This window comes from Scophthalmus maximus, chromosome 19 (genome assembly GCF_022379125.1).
Source record: "Scophthalmus maximus strain ysfricsl-2021 chromosome 19, ASM2237912v1, whole genome shotgun sequence".
In the NCBI taxonomy this organism is placed as follows: Eukaryota; Metazoa; Chordata; class Actinopteri; order Pleuronectiformes; family Scophthalmidae; genus Scophthalmus; species Scophthalmus maximus.
Window position 1 is genome coordinate 16,990,783 of NC_061533.1, and position 14,455 is coordinate 17,005,237.

General features: G+C 40.1%; 1 long non-coding RNA gene across 1 annotated transcript; it reads right to left on the bottom strand.

Moving 5' to 3' along the window:
- Nucleotides 1-8,831: 8,831 nt before the first annotated feature.
- LOC118314019 lies at nucleotides 8,832-12,606 on the bottom strand. The gene is made up of 3 exons (XR_007030178.1): nucleotides 12,431-12,606; nucleotides 10,011-10,189; nucleotides 8,832-9,452 (listed from the first exon to the last, which is right to left on the bottom strand). It is a non-coding gene; the product is annotated as an uncharacterized LOC118314019 (long non-coding RNA).
- Between the last annotated feature and the right edge of the window lie 1,849 nt (nucleotides 12,607-14,455).

Here is a 14,455-nt window from a genome sequence, read left to right on the forward strand (position 1 = left end):
TAATTTTATTGTAAAATGAATAGCGGTAGTGCACAGAGAAAGAATAAGACAATAGAAAGTTGACGAGTGGGTCTGCTGTGAGGCAGTTAAAAGGAGCATTATTTAATTTATTCTATCTTAAAAACCTAAATTTGGTATTCATTGAAATTAATTCTGGATCTTTTAGTCTCTGGTTACTCTGGAAGGAAATGTATAATAATTGTGAACTTCTCCTTTACTGCGTGACTCAGATGTTTTCAATTGAACAGTAAGATAAAGGTTAAAGGTTTTCATATCTGTAGATTTTCATTGTCCTTGAAATGTATTAAATGTAAATGAAATCAACAGGCACAAAGAGAAAAAGTGCTATTACACAAATAGAATGATAGAATTTGAAAAAATCTTGCAGCAGCAACAGGTTGTTTGGAAGGAAAGGGAAACACATATGAGAGTTATTAATAGTGGTGGCAAACAACATGGCAAACCCAACTTTCATCGACAGAAAATCCGATGAAAAGCTTTTTCATCACCCACAGATAGGTGAGAGTGCCATTAAAAGATAGAAACCATCCCTGGGGGAAAATTGGTGAGAACACTGGCTTCACCTTCCGAGGTCAAAACACTGAGGTGAGAAGGGACTGGCAAGTGTGTTATTTCTGAGCAACAGGCTACGGCAAGTCATTCTGAATTCATTTCGCATCAGTGGTGACATGGACTTTCAGCAGCACACATTTGTATTTATGTAGTTCTACTGCCGGAATTAAGGTTAGAATTTTACACCTCATGATTGACAACTCTCAGCCATCAACTGTTACAGAAAAGTAATTATCACATTGTGAAGTGTAGTAGAAAAGTAAGACTTTCATAACAACGGAAATCAATGGGGCCAATGCTTTACACCGACCTGTGTCAAATAAATAACCCAAATAAATATAAGCATTTAGATGAAACACATCAGAGTTTTTTAGTTGGTCCATTAAATGCAATGTGAAGTTTCTTGAAAAAAAATATGTAACTAATTACTCATAATTTATTACTCAAAAGTAAATTACATCAGTAAAGACAAGGTTGAGATTTGACAAAATGCAGGTCTATGGTTTGAAGTTATTTAGTATCAATGGTTTAATATACGCTTCAAATGATCAAAATTTACATGTACTGCATAATTTCAATGCTTTCATGCAGTTTTCAGTAATGGATTAGTACGTTTCACATGCACTGAGTTGGAAAAAATAAAAAATTTAAATGTACTAAGAGCTGTGGGGGTCATGAAATGTATCACTGAACCTTCATTGCCTACGTGCAGATCTGAGTTCCCCCTAGCCGAGGCTGCAGTCAAAGCCGACTTCATGCTTGGCTGAGGGAAAAGGTTGACAAACAAAGACAAATGACCAGTCACTGTAAAATGAGATGGATGGTGTGAATTGATGCAAGAGGGTTGTCATACACATCAGCAATGTTTCCTGAGCCTGACATCTCATCTCTGGTCTCCAAAATAACACGCAGGTGTCTGGCAGGCAGGACGCTCCAGATTGAAATAACAAACTGAGCAGCAGTAGGAGGATAACGCTTTCTCCTGCTAACAGAAAAACTTTAAACGCCACCAAACTTTTTATGGCAGATTACTGTAAAGCGGATGCATGAAAATAACATACACGGTTAAGGTTTTAATTTTTGTTCCACTGTTACTACCTTGAAACTAACTTTACTAAACTTTCTAATGTAAGTTATTATTTACTACAACTTATTCATATCTATTTACTTGTTATGCTTCTGGACACGATTCAAATACAAACAATTATTGAAAGCTGCAAAGGAAAGTATTTACATAACCAACAAGATTGATGGACTAAGATAACAGGACCAAGTATCATTCTAAGTACATTTAGCTGTTGCGAAAATACAAAACAGTTGACAAAGATGTACAACACATATAGCTAAAGATATACAATGTTATTCAACAGATGTCACATATTGGAAATACGTATGAAAACCGATGACCTATCCAAGGTGTTCTCCCTGTCTGATCAGCCACTTCATGTGTGTGATTTAAAGAATCATTTTGGTTCGTTACAACATGCTTCACTCCACTCAGTAACACCATTGTCCTGACCAAGCTTGCTGCACTGTGGGAACAGAATCACATGGCTTAGAGGAGGTCAGGCAGGGTAAAGAACATGAGCTGCCAGATGATCAGTCGGGTTCTAAACAAATGTCTGGTTGGGACATATATAAAATGATTTAGAGGGGATTTTTTTGACTGACATTTCTTTGGTTTTACTTTCAACTCAAGTGGTTTTGATTATCTGGCCAAAGCGCTGGCTGTGGGATTAGGTTTGCTGTCGTGTCTAACTGTGTTGTATTGGTTTTACCATGTTCGCAGATCTCAGCAACAATATTGTTTTGTTTACAATGATACCATAACCATTCTAGTCAGGGATAAAATGTTGAAATAGATTTTTTTTTTTAAACTGACATTATCCTTTTCAGTTCCTCCAGTAAGTTACAAACTGTTGTCCAAGTTCCCATTAGAAAGCTTATTTAAATATGTCACGTTTTGCAGGAAGCAGGACCCAAATGCAGAGGTGGCGAAAAAGGATATTTAATTATAAAAGAAAACAGACTTACAGTGTCTCAATAAAACAAAAACAAAACACAACTATGCGGGCACCTTTGTTCTCATGTTTTACAGGAAACGACTGGGGAAAAACAACAGACGACACGACCAAGGGGAGCAAAGAGACTAAATACACACAAGGAGGGCGGGGCAAATAGAACACAGGTGAGACACATTCGGAACAGGTGCAGACAATCACAGGAGCAGGAGACACAGGCAAATTAAAGAGAACAGACAAAAGACAGGGAAACAGGAAGTGCGGAAACTCATGGAACTACTTCAAAATAAAACCGGAACCAACAACAAGAGATCAAAAGCGCTAACAAAGGGAATAATAAAATAAACAAGACAGAGTCCACTATAACCAAGCGTTCATGATCCATGCGGATCATGACAAAATGTTCTGAGTCATTTTAAACTGCTCTTGAATTGATGAGAATAAAGTTTCATCATAGAGTTAAATTTGGCTGTAGAATGGGACTAAGTGCTGATGTTTGCATTAGAGACGGCACAGAGGGTTGAGCCAGTGAGAAATTTTGTCTCTACACAGATACAACTAACTGTTTTCAAATAACAACTTAACAAATGTTATTGTTGATATGGTGGGAAACCAATTACCTCAGAGCTCGGCGCTGCATTGTGAACCTGAGTCTCTGAAAGGGAATGTTTGTTTCAACGTTTTTAAGCCATTTTCATCAGATAAGATTGATCCAAAGGAAATATGGAAGAATACTCACTAGCTTATATATATATATATATATATATATATATATATATATATATATATATATATATATATATATATATATATATATATATATATATATATATAAATGGTTTGAAAATAACTAGAGGGATTTTGTTTCCGTCTCTGTTGACCCAATTCAATAAATCATCCTCTTAAACTACGAACTACTGTTAGAGGGATGTGTTTGTTTCCTTGAGAAGTCAACAGACGTCATCAAACTAAACCACGCAGAAGCAATTTCCTTGTGTTTTTCCTTGGATGTGGTTGGTTATAAATCACAGTACCAGATGGGTGGGCAAAGCGGTGACATTTTGAAATAACCCCTCTTCTAATAGATCATTGCTTGTAGGCAGAATCAGGCTGGAAAAGGAATAATGGAGCATAAGATTGGGCTGAGTGCCCTGCACCAAGTAGAATCACTACCCAAGTGGAAGCACCAGTAAAGTTTATTTCACATAACACAAAACCATAGACTGTATATAAACATGGACGTAGCTTCCGTGACGTCACCCATTGGTTTCTGCAGGCCGGTTTTGAAGCCCAAAGTGGGCGGTTCCGCGGCGGCTCAGCCGTCGCCAGGTTGGCAAGGATCGACTCCTCCCTTTCCCGGCTAATCCAAATATGGACATAGAGGTGCGCCGAATGCAGACCGGTCCCTGAAACGTCATCACCTACGTTGAAGCTTCCCAGTTAGCTGAGGGTAAGGAGCCAAGCAAATAAGCTAGGCTTAGTGCGAGCCGGCTAACGCCGCGGCCCCGAGGCTGCACCGGGTCCATTGACTGCGGTAACGTGCGCTCCGGTACCAGTCGTCCCAGCCAACGTTACATGTGGTAAGTAACACTGGAACAACGTTTGAAATAAATATTTGTTACTGAAATTATAAGTCTTAAAAATAACTTTTTAAATATGTATTAGTGCTAGTTTGCACCACTATATTTTGATTCTAATATATTAAATCAAATAAACGCTAACTAAACAGAAGTTACATGTGATGGTTAGTGTTCTTGGCATACAGTAAATGTTTAATTAACATGTTTAAGCTTGTAGTCTTAGTTATTATTGTCGTTTATTTATTTATTTAGGCCTTAAGGGACAAACACATACACCAAACAGAAAAATAGAAAAACTATAATTCCCCACACACCAATTGTAAACAGTGCACAGATCAAGTTTTCACACTGACAGAAGTCCGTGGTAGTCTACCTTACCTGTACTGATATAGACATTACTGTACCAGAATATTACTTTGAATACGACTGTAAAAAAGGCACTTTTATATTAGTTACAAGCTGTATTACTTCCAGCACATTGGTTGTTGTTCAGTTCACCTGTAATGCTTCCACTTGCTGCACAAAACAAGCCAGTTCCAGTCATGGCTGCTTGACTTTACAGTTATATAGACTGTCTAAATATAAAGTATTAGAGACTGTCATTTATATATTTATATTATATGAGATGTAGCTCTTTAGTTCCATTTTATCCTACAGATGAGACATAACAGTGTTGTAAACATAAAAATGTGAGCTACACTCTTTAGTGGACTTCACATTTTTCATTATCTGAAGCATTTATCACACTCATTTATTAATTTTAATCCTACAGTCACAATGTGGACGTGGTGATGAGTTTGTACGTCGAGGTGTCCAGAGAGCTGCAGACCTTGGCGTGCTGTGTTTGGCTGGTGGACTGGGGTGGAAAAGTCTTCTTCCACTCTGTTTCCACTCCGTGAGGAAGCGCAGCAGCTGACGTCCTCATCCTCCACTGTGGTGACGACAACCTGAGGGAGATCAGTAGCATCAGGCTGGTCCACATGAAGACGACCTGCAGCAGCTCACCTCCAGCACCTTGTGAAGGGCACCTGTAGCTGCTACAGTTGGCAGTGTCATTGCTATGGAATTTGGCCTTCAGGACACACTTTGTTAAGTCTAAAAAATGTCCCTGACTTTCACGGACAATGTTGAGTTTATTTTATGTTCATCAATGTTGATAAAAAATACCAACTATAGCTACAACCCTTATTACCTCTGCTCTTCCCCTCCCCTACAGTCCCACACTGTAGCCCCTTCTCCTCCCACCACATGGACTCTGCACCTCTGGGCTCATTCTGAGCTCAGCCGTTACTGCTTGCACAGGCCCAGTCTGTATATTAAATGTGTTCTATAATTTTAATATTGTCCACCTTTTTGTGTTTTTTACCTTCACTAAAAATAAATCTGAGAGTTAATCTATAACTTTTGGTTCTGGCTAATAAATTATGTTTATATCATAACTATTTTTGTCTTTAATACTGACTGAATATATGAGATTTCATATTCAAATCTGACTATTAATTGACAAATAACTCATACATTACAGATAAAACCTTAAGCAATAACAGGTTTGTGTGATTTAAATATATTTTAAAAGCTGTGTAACTGTACATGTAATGATAAGAACTGAGTGATTAATTTTTCTTCTTTGCTCTGCATCCTAATTATCTACCGTGTCGGTTTTAGTAAAACATATGAATCAAACTTCTTGTGTTCTTCTGTTTCATTTTAAGTTACCGTACAGGCGCAATAAAAAAACTCCATCACAACCCAGAACACAGCGTGTCCTCTACGTTAACGGTATCTTCTGAAACAATGCTGACATGTGACATGAACACTACATTACAAACACCTAAATGTACCTAGACAGTTGCATTAATGTCACGTTAACATTGCATTGCTCGCGTTTAACGAGGTGGACCATATTTACCATCCACACGCAGACGCCTGTTAACCGGCTCATGTCGGTGTCATGTCGTGTTGATCCCGCTCGCCTCGTCAGCAGAGCCGGAGTCTCGCTCGAGGCTAACCCCAGGCTAGCTGGCTGAGAAGCGCTTTAGCGCGCTAAGCTAACGAGCAGCTACCGAGCGTAGACACCTGCTAATGACTGCAAACACAGAACAACGCCGTCATTTTAACTTACCGAAACAACAGGAGCGCAAGCTTCCTGGACTTCTCTGTTGGGACGACTGACCGCAGAGCAGGCGGATTATTCATCCGGTAGTAGCTGGAAATGTTCTCCACAAGCCTCCGACACGGCAGTCGAGAAGTCCCGTTCAATGACCGGGGATTAGCTCTGGTTACAGCTAACGCTGCCAGCGGCTAGCTGCCACCGAGCAACGAGCAAAAAGTGGCGTCACCTGTCAATCAAATTTGCACGCCCCCAATTATGCAGAATTTCAAAACTTAATATAATATAAATGGGGGAGTTATAAAAAAAATTCATCCCCCCCCCCGAGTTGTCACGAAGGGGGGGGGGGGGGGGATTAGCCATTGGGACCAAAACCATTTTTTGAACCAGGCCTTAAACATGTTTAATTCTGCTGTAAAGTTGGGCATTTTAACATGGGGCTCCATGGGGATTTGCTCGTTTCTGGAGCCAGGCTCAGGCGGGCATCTAGTGAACTGCAGTTTATAGCACTTCCGCATAGGCTTCATTTCTCAGCCTCAGAGTTGGCCCCTCGGACAAAATCCATTTCAACCCACTGTGCTGGCCTTTGACCCTTAAGGATCAACATAAGACCTCATCGCATAGTTAGGCTATAATGCAAAATCGATTGATTAGGTTTCTGCAGCATGAATGGTCAGCATTACTGTTTTCAAAGCTGCTCTGCCCCGACAACAGCACCTATACACCTGTGACCTCGTCCATCCCCATTTCCAGATCTAATGTCCTGTAATCACACCAATTATCATGAGGGCAGAGACTGCACTGTGGCACTGCCAATCACATCTGTGTGGCGAACTCACATCTGTTAATGTGGTGTAATCCCAAGGAGCCCTCTCAGCCTCTCTCTGGAGATTTGATCATACTTGAATAACCCACAATTATAGGTCCAAATGCGCTGATACATTACATTAACACATGTAATACCCACCTTAAATGGCCCATTACTATTTCTCTACACTTTCCCCCATTTGAAACTGAAAATAAGATATGAATTGCAGTGTGATGTATCCTGTGAAATAATGAATTACTACAATAGATTAGACAGAGATAGATAGATAGATAGATAGATAGATAGATGGTCTGTTCAAGACTGTCATTCTCGTATTATGCCACGAGCTGAAAATACAGAGAATACTTTCTATCATGAGGTAATGCATTCCTAGTAAGCACTCAGTATGACTCAAGGGACCCAAAATGAATGGCAAAAATGTGTGTCGTAAGGAAGATCCTGATTCTGACATATAAGGGGGAAGGATTCATCAAGAAAGTGGCCAGTATGCAGTATTCACAGATAGAGGAAATAATCCCAAGACACTGGTTTATTACCCTGTTCACCGTCAAACACATAAACAGACTCCAATCTGAACAAAACAACTTTTTTACCAAACCTGGTGGAAAATAGTACTTGGGAAGGTTTTCTCCAGATTAACCATATCATCAGCAGTCTTCATCAGTGGATCGAATTTGCTCAGGCATGGATATGTTAAAATGCAAGATCAAGTGCAAAAATGTCATCTTCATATAATGTCTTTGCATTCGGGAGAAATTTGCAATTTGCAATTTGCAACTCTCTGTCTGTCCTCAGTACTTGTGTGGTAAGTAAATACAACTTGTACTAGATTGAACTGTGCCTGGTCTGTAGCAGGGACTGACTCAGGGGAGGCGATGTGGAGACCATCATGGGTGCCTGAGAACAAGACTGGAATGTCAGTGAACCAATTGAAAAGAAACTGAAAACTGCCCTGTCAGGCCTAAAATAAACCCCAGAGAAAATGTAAATAAATATATAGGATTATGCAACTAGCTCTGGTTTTCCTATTTAGAACATATACCTTCTGTCTCAAGGGGTTTAAGTCTTTGAAGAATAGAACTATATTAAGGATTCCCATTGGTCTGAGCAAATTTCCCACAATGAAAGCAGAGGCCATGTGTGTGTGTGTGTATGTGTGTGTGTGCGTGCGTGCGTATGTATTTGAGATTAATCATGCTGGCATAAGGAAACCCAGACTTTTCCAAGTTCACAATGGTCTCATGTAACCCCACCCTTCTCTCCCAATATCCCCCACCCAAAGTCCTTATTTCCCATTGTCTTCTCCAGTAAAAACAGCCTGTGTTATCTCCTGGATTGTTGATAATGCTAGTCGCACAAATGCAACACTGTTTGTTCAGCCATTATGGACTAAATGCATCAGAAAAGCACTTGTACTTTGCTGCCACTATTGGAGTGAAACTGAATACCGAAGTCTAAAAACAGATCTGTTCCCCTTGAAAGTCATCTGAGCCAGCTGTGGTCAGTCTGCTCCCTGCACTGAAACATGAAATCAGTTTAATCATATTTTTGGAGTTGCATAATTTATGTACTGATAAACACACAGCAGTGGTATGCCAGGATAGCCAATCAGCTCAGAGATTCACTGATGCTGACTCATTTCAATCGTCGAAACTAGAAAAAAACAACAAAAAAACAGGCTGTAGGTTGCTGTTGTTTATCTGATCTGGAATAGAAGCATGATAGAATCCGATCGTCTGATGTAATGTGTCTGGGTTTACAAAGAGGCATACTGTCCCTCGGACGAAGGTCACTGCCTAAAGCCCCGGAGAGTGGACAAACAGCGAGGGCAAATACAATAGAGTGAGAAGAGCTTTTTCTCAGACCACACACTTACAACTGCAGCTGTTTTGATTTTCTACGCCGGATTGTCTGTCGCAGGATCAGAGACTTCCTATTTCTGCTCGCGCAGACACGGATAACAGAATGTCTTCTTTTTACTGCTGCTAAAATCAATATGTAAATAAATAAGCTGACATCATCTCAGAAGTTTATGCAACATTTACAGGGCTTTTAGTCACTTTTATGAAATCAATCCTTGTAATGAATATGTCATGATGCTCAATGAAAGTGTTCAGTGTTGGAGTTTATTCACTGGACAGCTGGCAAACCTAATCACTCATCTACTCTCTCACCAGCGCGGCCAAGAAAAGTGATATATAAGCTGTCCAAAACAAGTCTTTCTCTTCCCTTTAATGTGGCTTTCATGCACAGTGAATGAAGAGTAGTGATGCTGTCGATTGGAAGGCGTTAGGGTCAAAGCCTGGTCAGTTGCAATCCTGCCATCTGGGCTCTACCTGCTTTAGGAACCAGAGATGGAGGTGGAGTTTACACAGCACACACGGCAACACCATTCATTCAACACCCTGACATGCGGCCCTGGAAATTTCCTTTGTGCCGTGATCACATGGAGGGTTAAAAAAAGCTCAGCGGGGGGAAACTTGATTCTCAGTGGTTCTGGAAATTGTCAGTGACAAGCCTGGGAATATGCACCTGTTGTGAATTAACACAGTTTGATGCAATGTGTGTCCATACAGTAGTGTAGTGTTAACAATTATGTAGTAGCAGCAGCTTTTTCTAATATTCTGTGGTATTTACAGTGTTCCTGAAACAATGCACCGTATTTAACTGTGCAGAGATACTGTATATTGCTAATTGAATGTAATTTTCTTTTGTCTTGTTTTACAGACAGCATGCAGCCTTCCTTGGTGATAAGACATGTAAGGTGGAGACAGTGTGCAATCTAAAGTGAGATCAAATGTGTCCGACATTTGTTGAAGAATGTGAAAAATGCAGGTGTCATCAGGTGGTGAGCTGCCTCCTCCGCCTGATAGCAGTCTGTGTAACACTCAGCCTACCTCCAAAATGTCTTTGGCCTATAAGCCTGGACCTGTCCTCCTGGCATCAGGGATCCATCATGGCGAGGGGAGGATTGGAGAATGCAATCAAACATGCAGCAACCCAGGAAACTCAAGAAGGAAGCACGATTTCAGTCTCAGATAAACCGGGAATCCAATCAGAAGACACAGGGACACAACTAAAACAGTGAGAAAGCAAACTGCAGTGAGACAAAAAAAAAGTAATAGTAGTAATACATATGTTTAACTTCTATTTAATATATACCTAAAAATACAGTATGAGACTGTTCTTATACCAGCAACAATTCTAATTAATCTGCTATAGATTACCAGTTAACTTTCAGACCCAACACAGAGACAGATCAGCATAGACAGAAGTAACACTACTCCAATCCAATCCAATTCATGGACTCTGTCTGATGGAAGAAAAACTCTCTTGCTCTCCCATGGCTCCCCAGATGCCTGCATCAACTCTCCATGCACAAATGCATGAGGAGTCACTGAGGCATGTTTAATGAACTTTTTATTTGTGGTGTTCGCTCCAGCTGAACTCATCTCCACCAGTGCAGTCTCACAAACACATCACTGCATGAGCGTTATCATCGACTCTATTGAGGCTAGGTGGTTCATAACAATAGGTAGCACAAACAGATAACGTCTTTGTATTAATCTCTGGTATGTGGTACCTCTGACTCTTTATGGTAAGGACAACATTATTTCAAGGTTAGTTACTAAGCTTAACTCTCCTCCGTGTCAACATCTCTGGTTCCACACTTGGAAAACTGGCAATCATTTTGACACAATGTGGAAAAATGTTCCATGAACAAATATTTGTTTTCACTTTAGGTGCTGGCATCCCCAATTTCGCAGCTCCCGAGAGACATGCCTCACTTAGTACACAGGGGGAAACCAAAATGGTTTTTGCTGATTTTTGTGCATCAGAAACATACACAAATATTTAAAAATGTGTACAAACACACACATGTAGAGCGAATAAAATTAAGGACACAACTTATGCGCATGGATGCGCAAGTGATCATGATCTGCCGCTCAGACAGAAGTGGACAATTCTATTAATTGCAGGGCTAATCTACCAGCACCAGGGGTTAGGGTTAATTGCCACCGCTGCAACAGCAATGGTAAGTGATGAGTTCTGTAGCCAAAAGGAAAAATGACAAGGAAATAATAAATAAAAGTTAAAGGTAGAAGGAGAATTAAGTCGTTGGGTAGCCTGAAACGTGACTTAAAGGAATGCTAATGCAAATGTAAATGCTAAAGTATCTGGAGGATGTGTGAATGCACAAATGTTGCGAGTAAGGTATAGCCCCAAAGCTGAACATTAAAAGAACGGTATATTTGCGGATTCTCTTTCTTCTTTTTACATAGCTGAGTCTTTATGATGCAAAGTATGGTATCTGACCAATCAAGAGCTGTCTATCACGTATTGTTTAGTGATCAAAGTACAAAATCTCAAAATCCAAATAAAGACTCAAGGTCTTGTGTGTCTGAAGTCTCATTCAAGTCCACAGCTCTGGGCTCCTTTATCAAGATGCTCTGCGTTGTCATTATCAAAGACCAAACACTGCTGTTTTCTAAAAGTTGTGTGAATGATCAGATTTCTGCTTCACTCCTAATAATACATCCATATCTTCTGAAGGGCCACTTAGAAAAACACGTTGGGGCAATAAGGTCCCGCCCACCTGATCACATTGATATCATCCTGTTGCTGATGAGCTGGTAATTACAGGAGCAATCAAAGTCTCAGTGACACGTAATTCCATTAGAAATCTGTCCTGCTGTCTTCAACTGTGATCAACATGGTGTAATCTTGGTTCTATTTCCCACTTCTCTACCCTTTGCACCTTGTTGTCACACTGCTTACATCGAACTAGCTGGAAACTGGATATGAGGTGACAAAATGAGCTGCACACGAACACTCATTGTGTGTCCAATAGTGCGATTGGTGGTCCATGCAGTGCAGAAAAGCGAAGGTTGAGAATTTTACACCAGTTTCTCTTAAAAAAAGGCAACAATTATTCTGTCTCAGCAGAAATGCAGTATCGCTAATGACTTTGGGATAAAAAGCCATGTTTCTCCATCCGTGTTTTTTTTCTTCCCCCCTACATAATGAGGACAGATTTCCCCTGAGCAATGAGATGTCCTGTTTGCATTTTTGGACTAGTACTTGACTGGCCTTGCCGCAAAGGAAAACCAAAAACATGGACCGGCTGTTCTATTTTAAAAGTCGGAGGAACAGGTCTATGCTCGTCGACTGCCTACATATGCCATTAGCAATGCGAGCAATGTTCCAAAGCAAAAGGAAGCCAGCTGAAGAGATGCTATCGCAGGGCGCACTCTCATGTTTTCATGCCATACCTCCCACCCGCTGTCACAATCTGAAGCCTTCAAACCTCCCTTACCTATCTTCTCCTTCAAGCTTATCCTGTGTCCACCCACACATTCTGAAGTTCACCTCTATCCTCTTGCTCATTCTGTCACTCTGTCTCCCCGGTGAAATTCAAGCATGAACTGGCCAGTCAGGATTCTTCCAAACACACAGGTAAACAGGCCATGTTACTTTAGAAAGTGGCATCGAGGTGTGTCTCTCTAATCTCTGTCTGTCTGGCATCGAGGTGAACATGTCGTGGGACTTGCGTGCAGTGCAGGAATTTCGGAACAAAGGAAGGCAGATGTTGCCTTACCCCAACTGACCACTTGTCCATTTATCTCTAAAGCCCCTTGGGATAACCAACAGAGCAATTAGAGATACTGTCATCAAATTTGATGATTTTTATTGTATGAAGCATAGTCAAATACATAAATAAAATAGAGTCATGATACCAAAGTATGTTGTTCTTTTCCATGAGGGATCATTCAGTAGTAGATTACACAACCCAGTTCCCCTTCCACTACATTTCCTTTTCCCAGCTTTATCTTCAATCAGCATGTTAAGCCTTATTACAATATGCTTTACATGGCGCCAGGGGCTGAGCCCACAAACAAAGTCTTAAAGGTATAGTCACGCGAAGCACCAATGAATATTTGCTTCACCCCTTCTTCACTTTAATAGAAAAAGACAAAGTGGGTGAATAAAACAACTGTTTTCAGTTGCAAAACATTAAGGTTCCATCAGCAAACACTTAAGGTTACACAACAACTGGACACCACAGTAGGAAAATGACGTGAGCGTTGCAGAGTTTTTGGCCCATTTTTGGTCATAACAAGAAGCATGTCAAATTTGTGTTAAATCTATGTTGCCCTTGCAAGGAATTTGGGAAAAAAGCTGAGGACACAACACTGAAATGAGCGTTCAATCGGTATGTAGAACGTCTAAGCAAAATGTTGCTCTAGCTCTAACAAGGAGCAACATTATCCTTCAATTTGGAGTTATGTTTTTGGCCACCTAATCAATGTGAAGTCCAGTATTCACTGTTCTATTAACTTTGTTTTGGTCTCCACCAACTTGCGAGCCACCCACAATCTACACACATAATAACTCTGCTTCCCATATTTCCCATTTTACTACATTTTACTATTGATCGTACATACATTTTTACTAATCTGTGCAATATTATATTATATTATCATTATTAAAATCTGTCCAATATATTTATTATTTATTAACATATCACAACCTACCTGCCCTTGTTTTATGATGAATGTTGGAAATACGACATAGAATGTGGTTGACTGTGTATGTCTGTGTTCTTTTTATGTAATATATGAATGTGTGCAATACTGTTTCTTTCTTTAAGCACCACTGGGAGGGCATTCGCAATTTCATTGTATTCACTGTGATATAATGACAATAAAGGTTTTTTATCTTATCTTATCTTAAATATCTGGCTGTTTAGCTGTTAATGTTCCTACAACCAAACCAAAGTTTAGTTTTCGGTCGAGCCATTGTTGATATAAAAACATATTGCATGCCTCAAGAGTTTGGGGATGTCCAGATTATTCTCCACCTCAGCAATGACTCCTGTTGCAACTGACAACATAAAAAGACAGAGTTCATCTGCAATGTGCAATGTGGGAGAATAAAAACAAAACTAAATAAATGTTTTTCCCCAGCAGAGACACGAGTGGTAATTTTTCTGCTGAAAGCCACTCAACAAATGCTGTCTAATCACTGCTAGTCAGTGGTTGAACAATTTGTTGAGCTTTTATGACCAACCTTTCAGTCAACATTCTCAGACACAGAGCACCATTCATACAGATAGGAGACATATGCAAAGGGTAGGTCTTATCTAGGAAACACTGTAAACATTGTGTAAAAATGTTGTTGCAGAACAATGCATACAGAACTGATGCGAATCACTGGTTCCCCTGTTCAAGCATGTACCATTACTGCAGGGGCCCAGGTTCTTCTCCAGCACGAGGCCTTCGCTGCAAATACCTTCTCTCAATCCTGTCGCTACATTTATTTACAAAGTGATGGGAAAGTA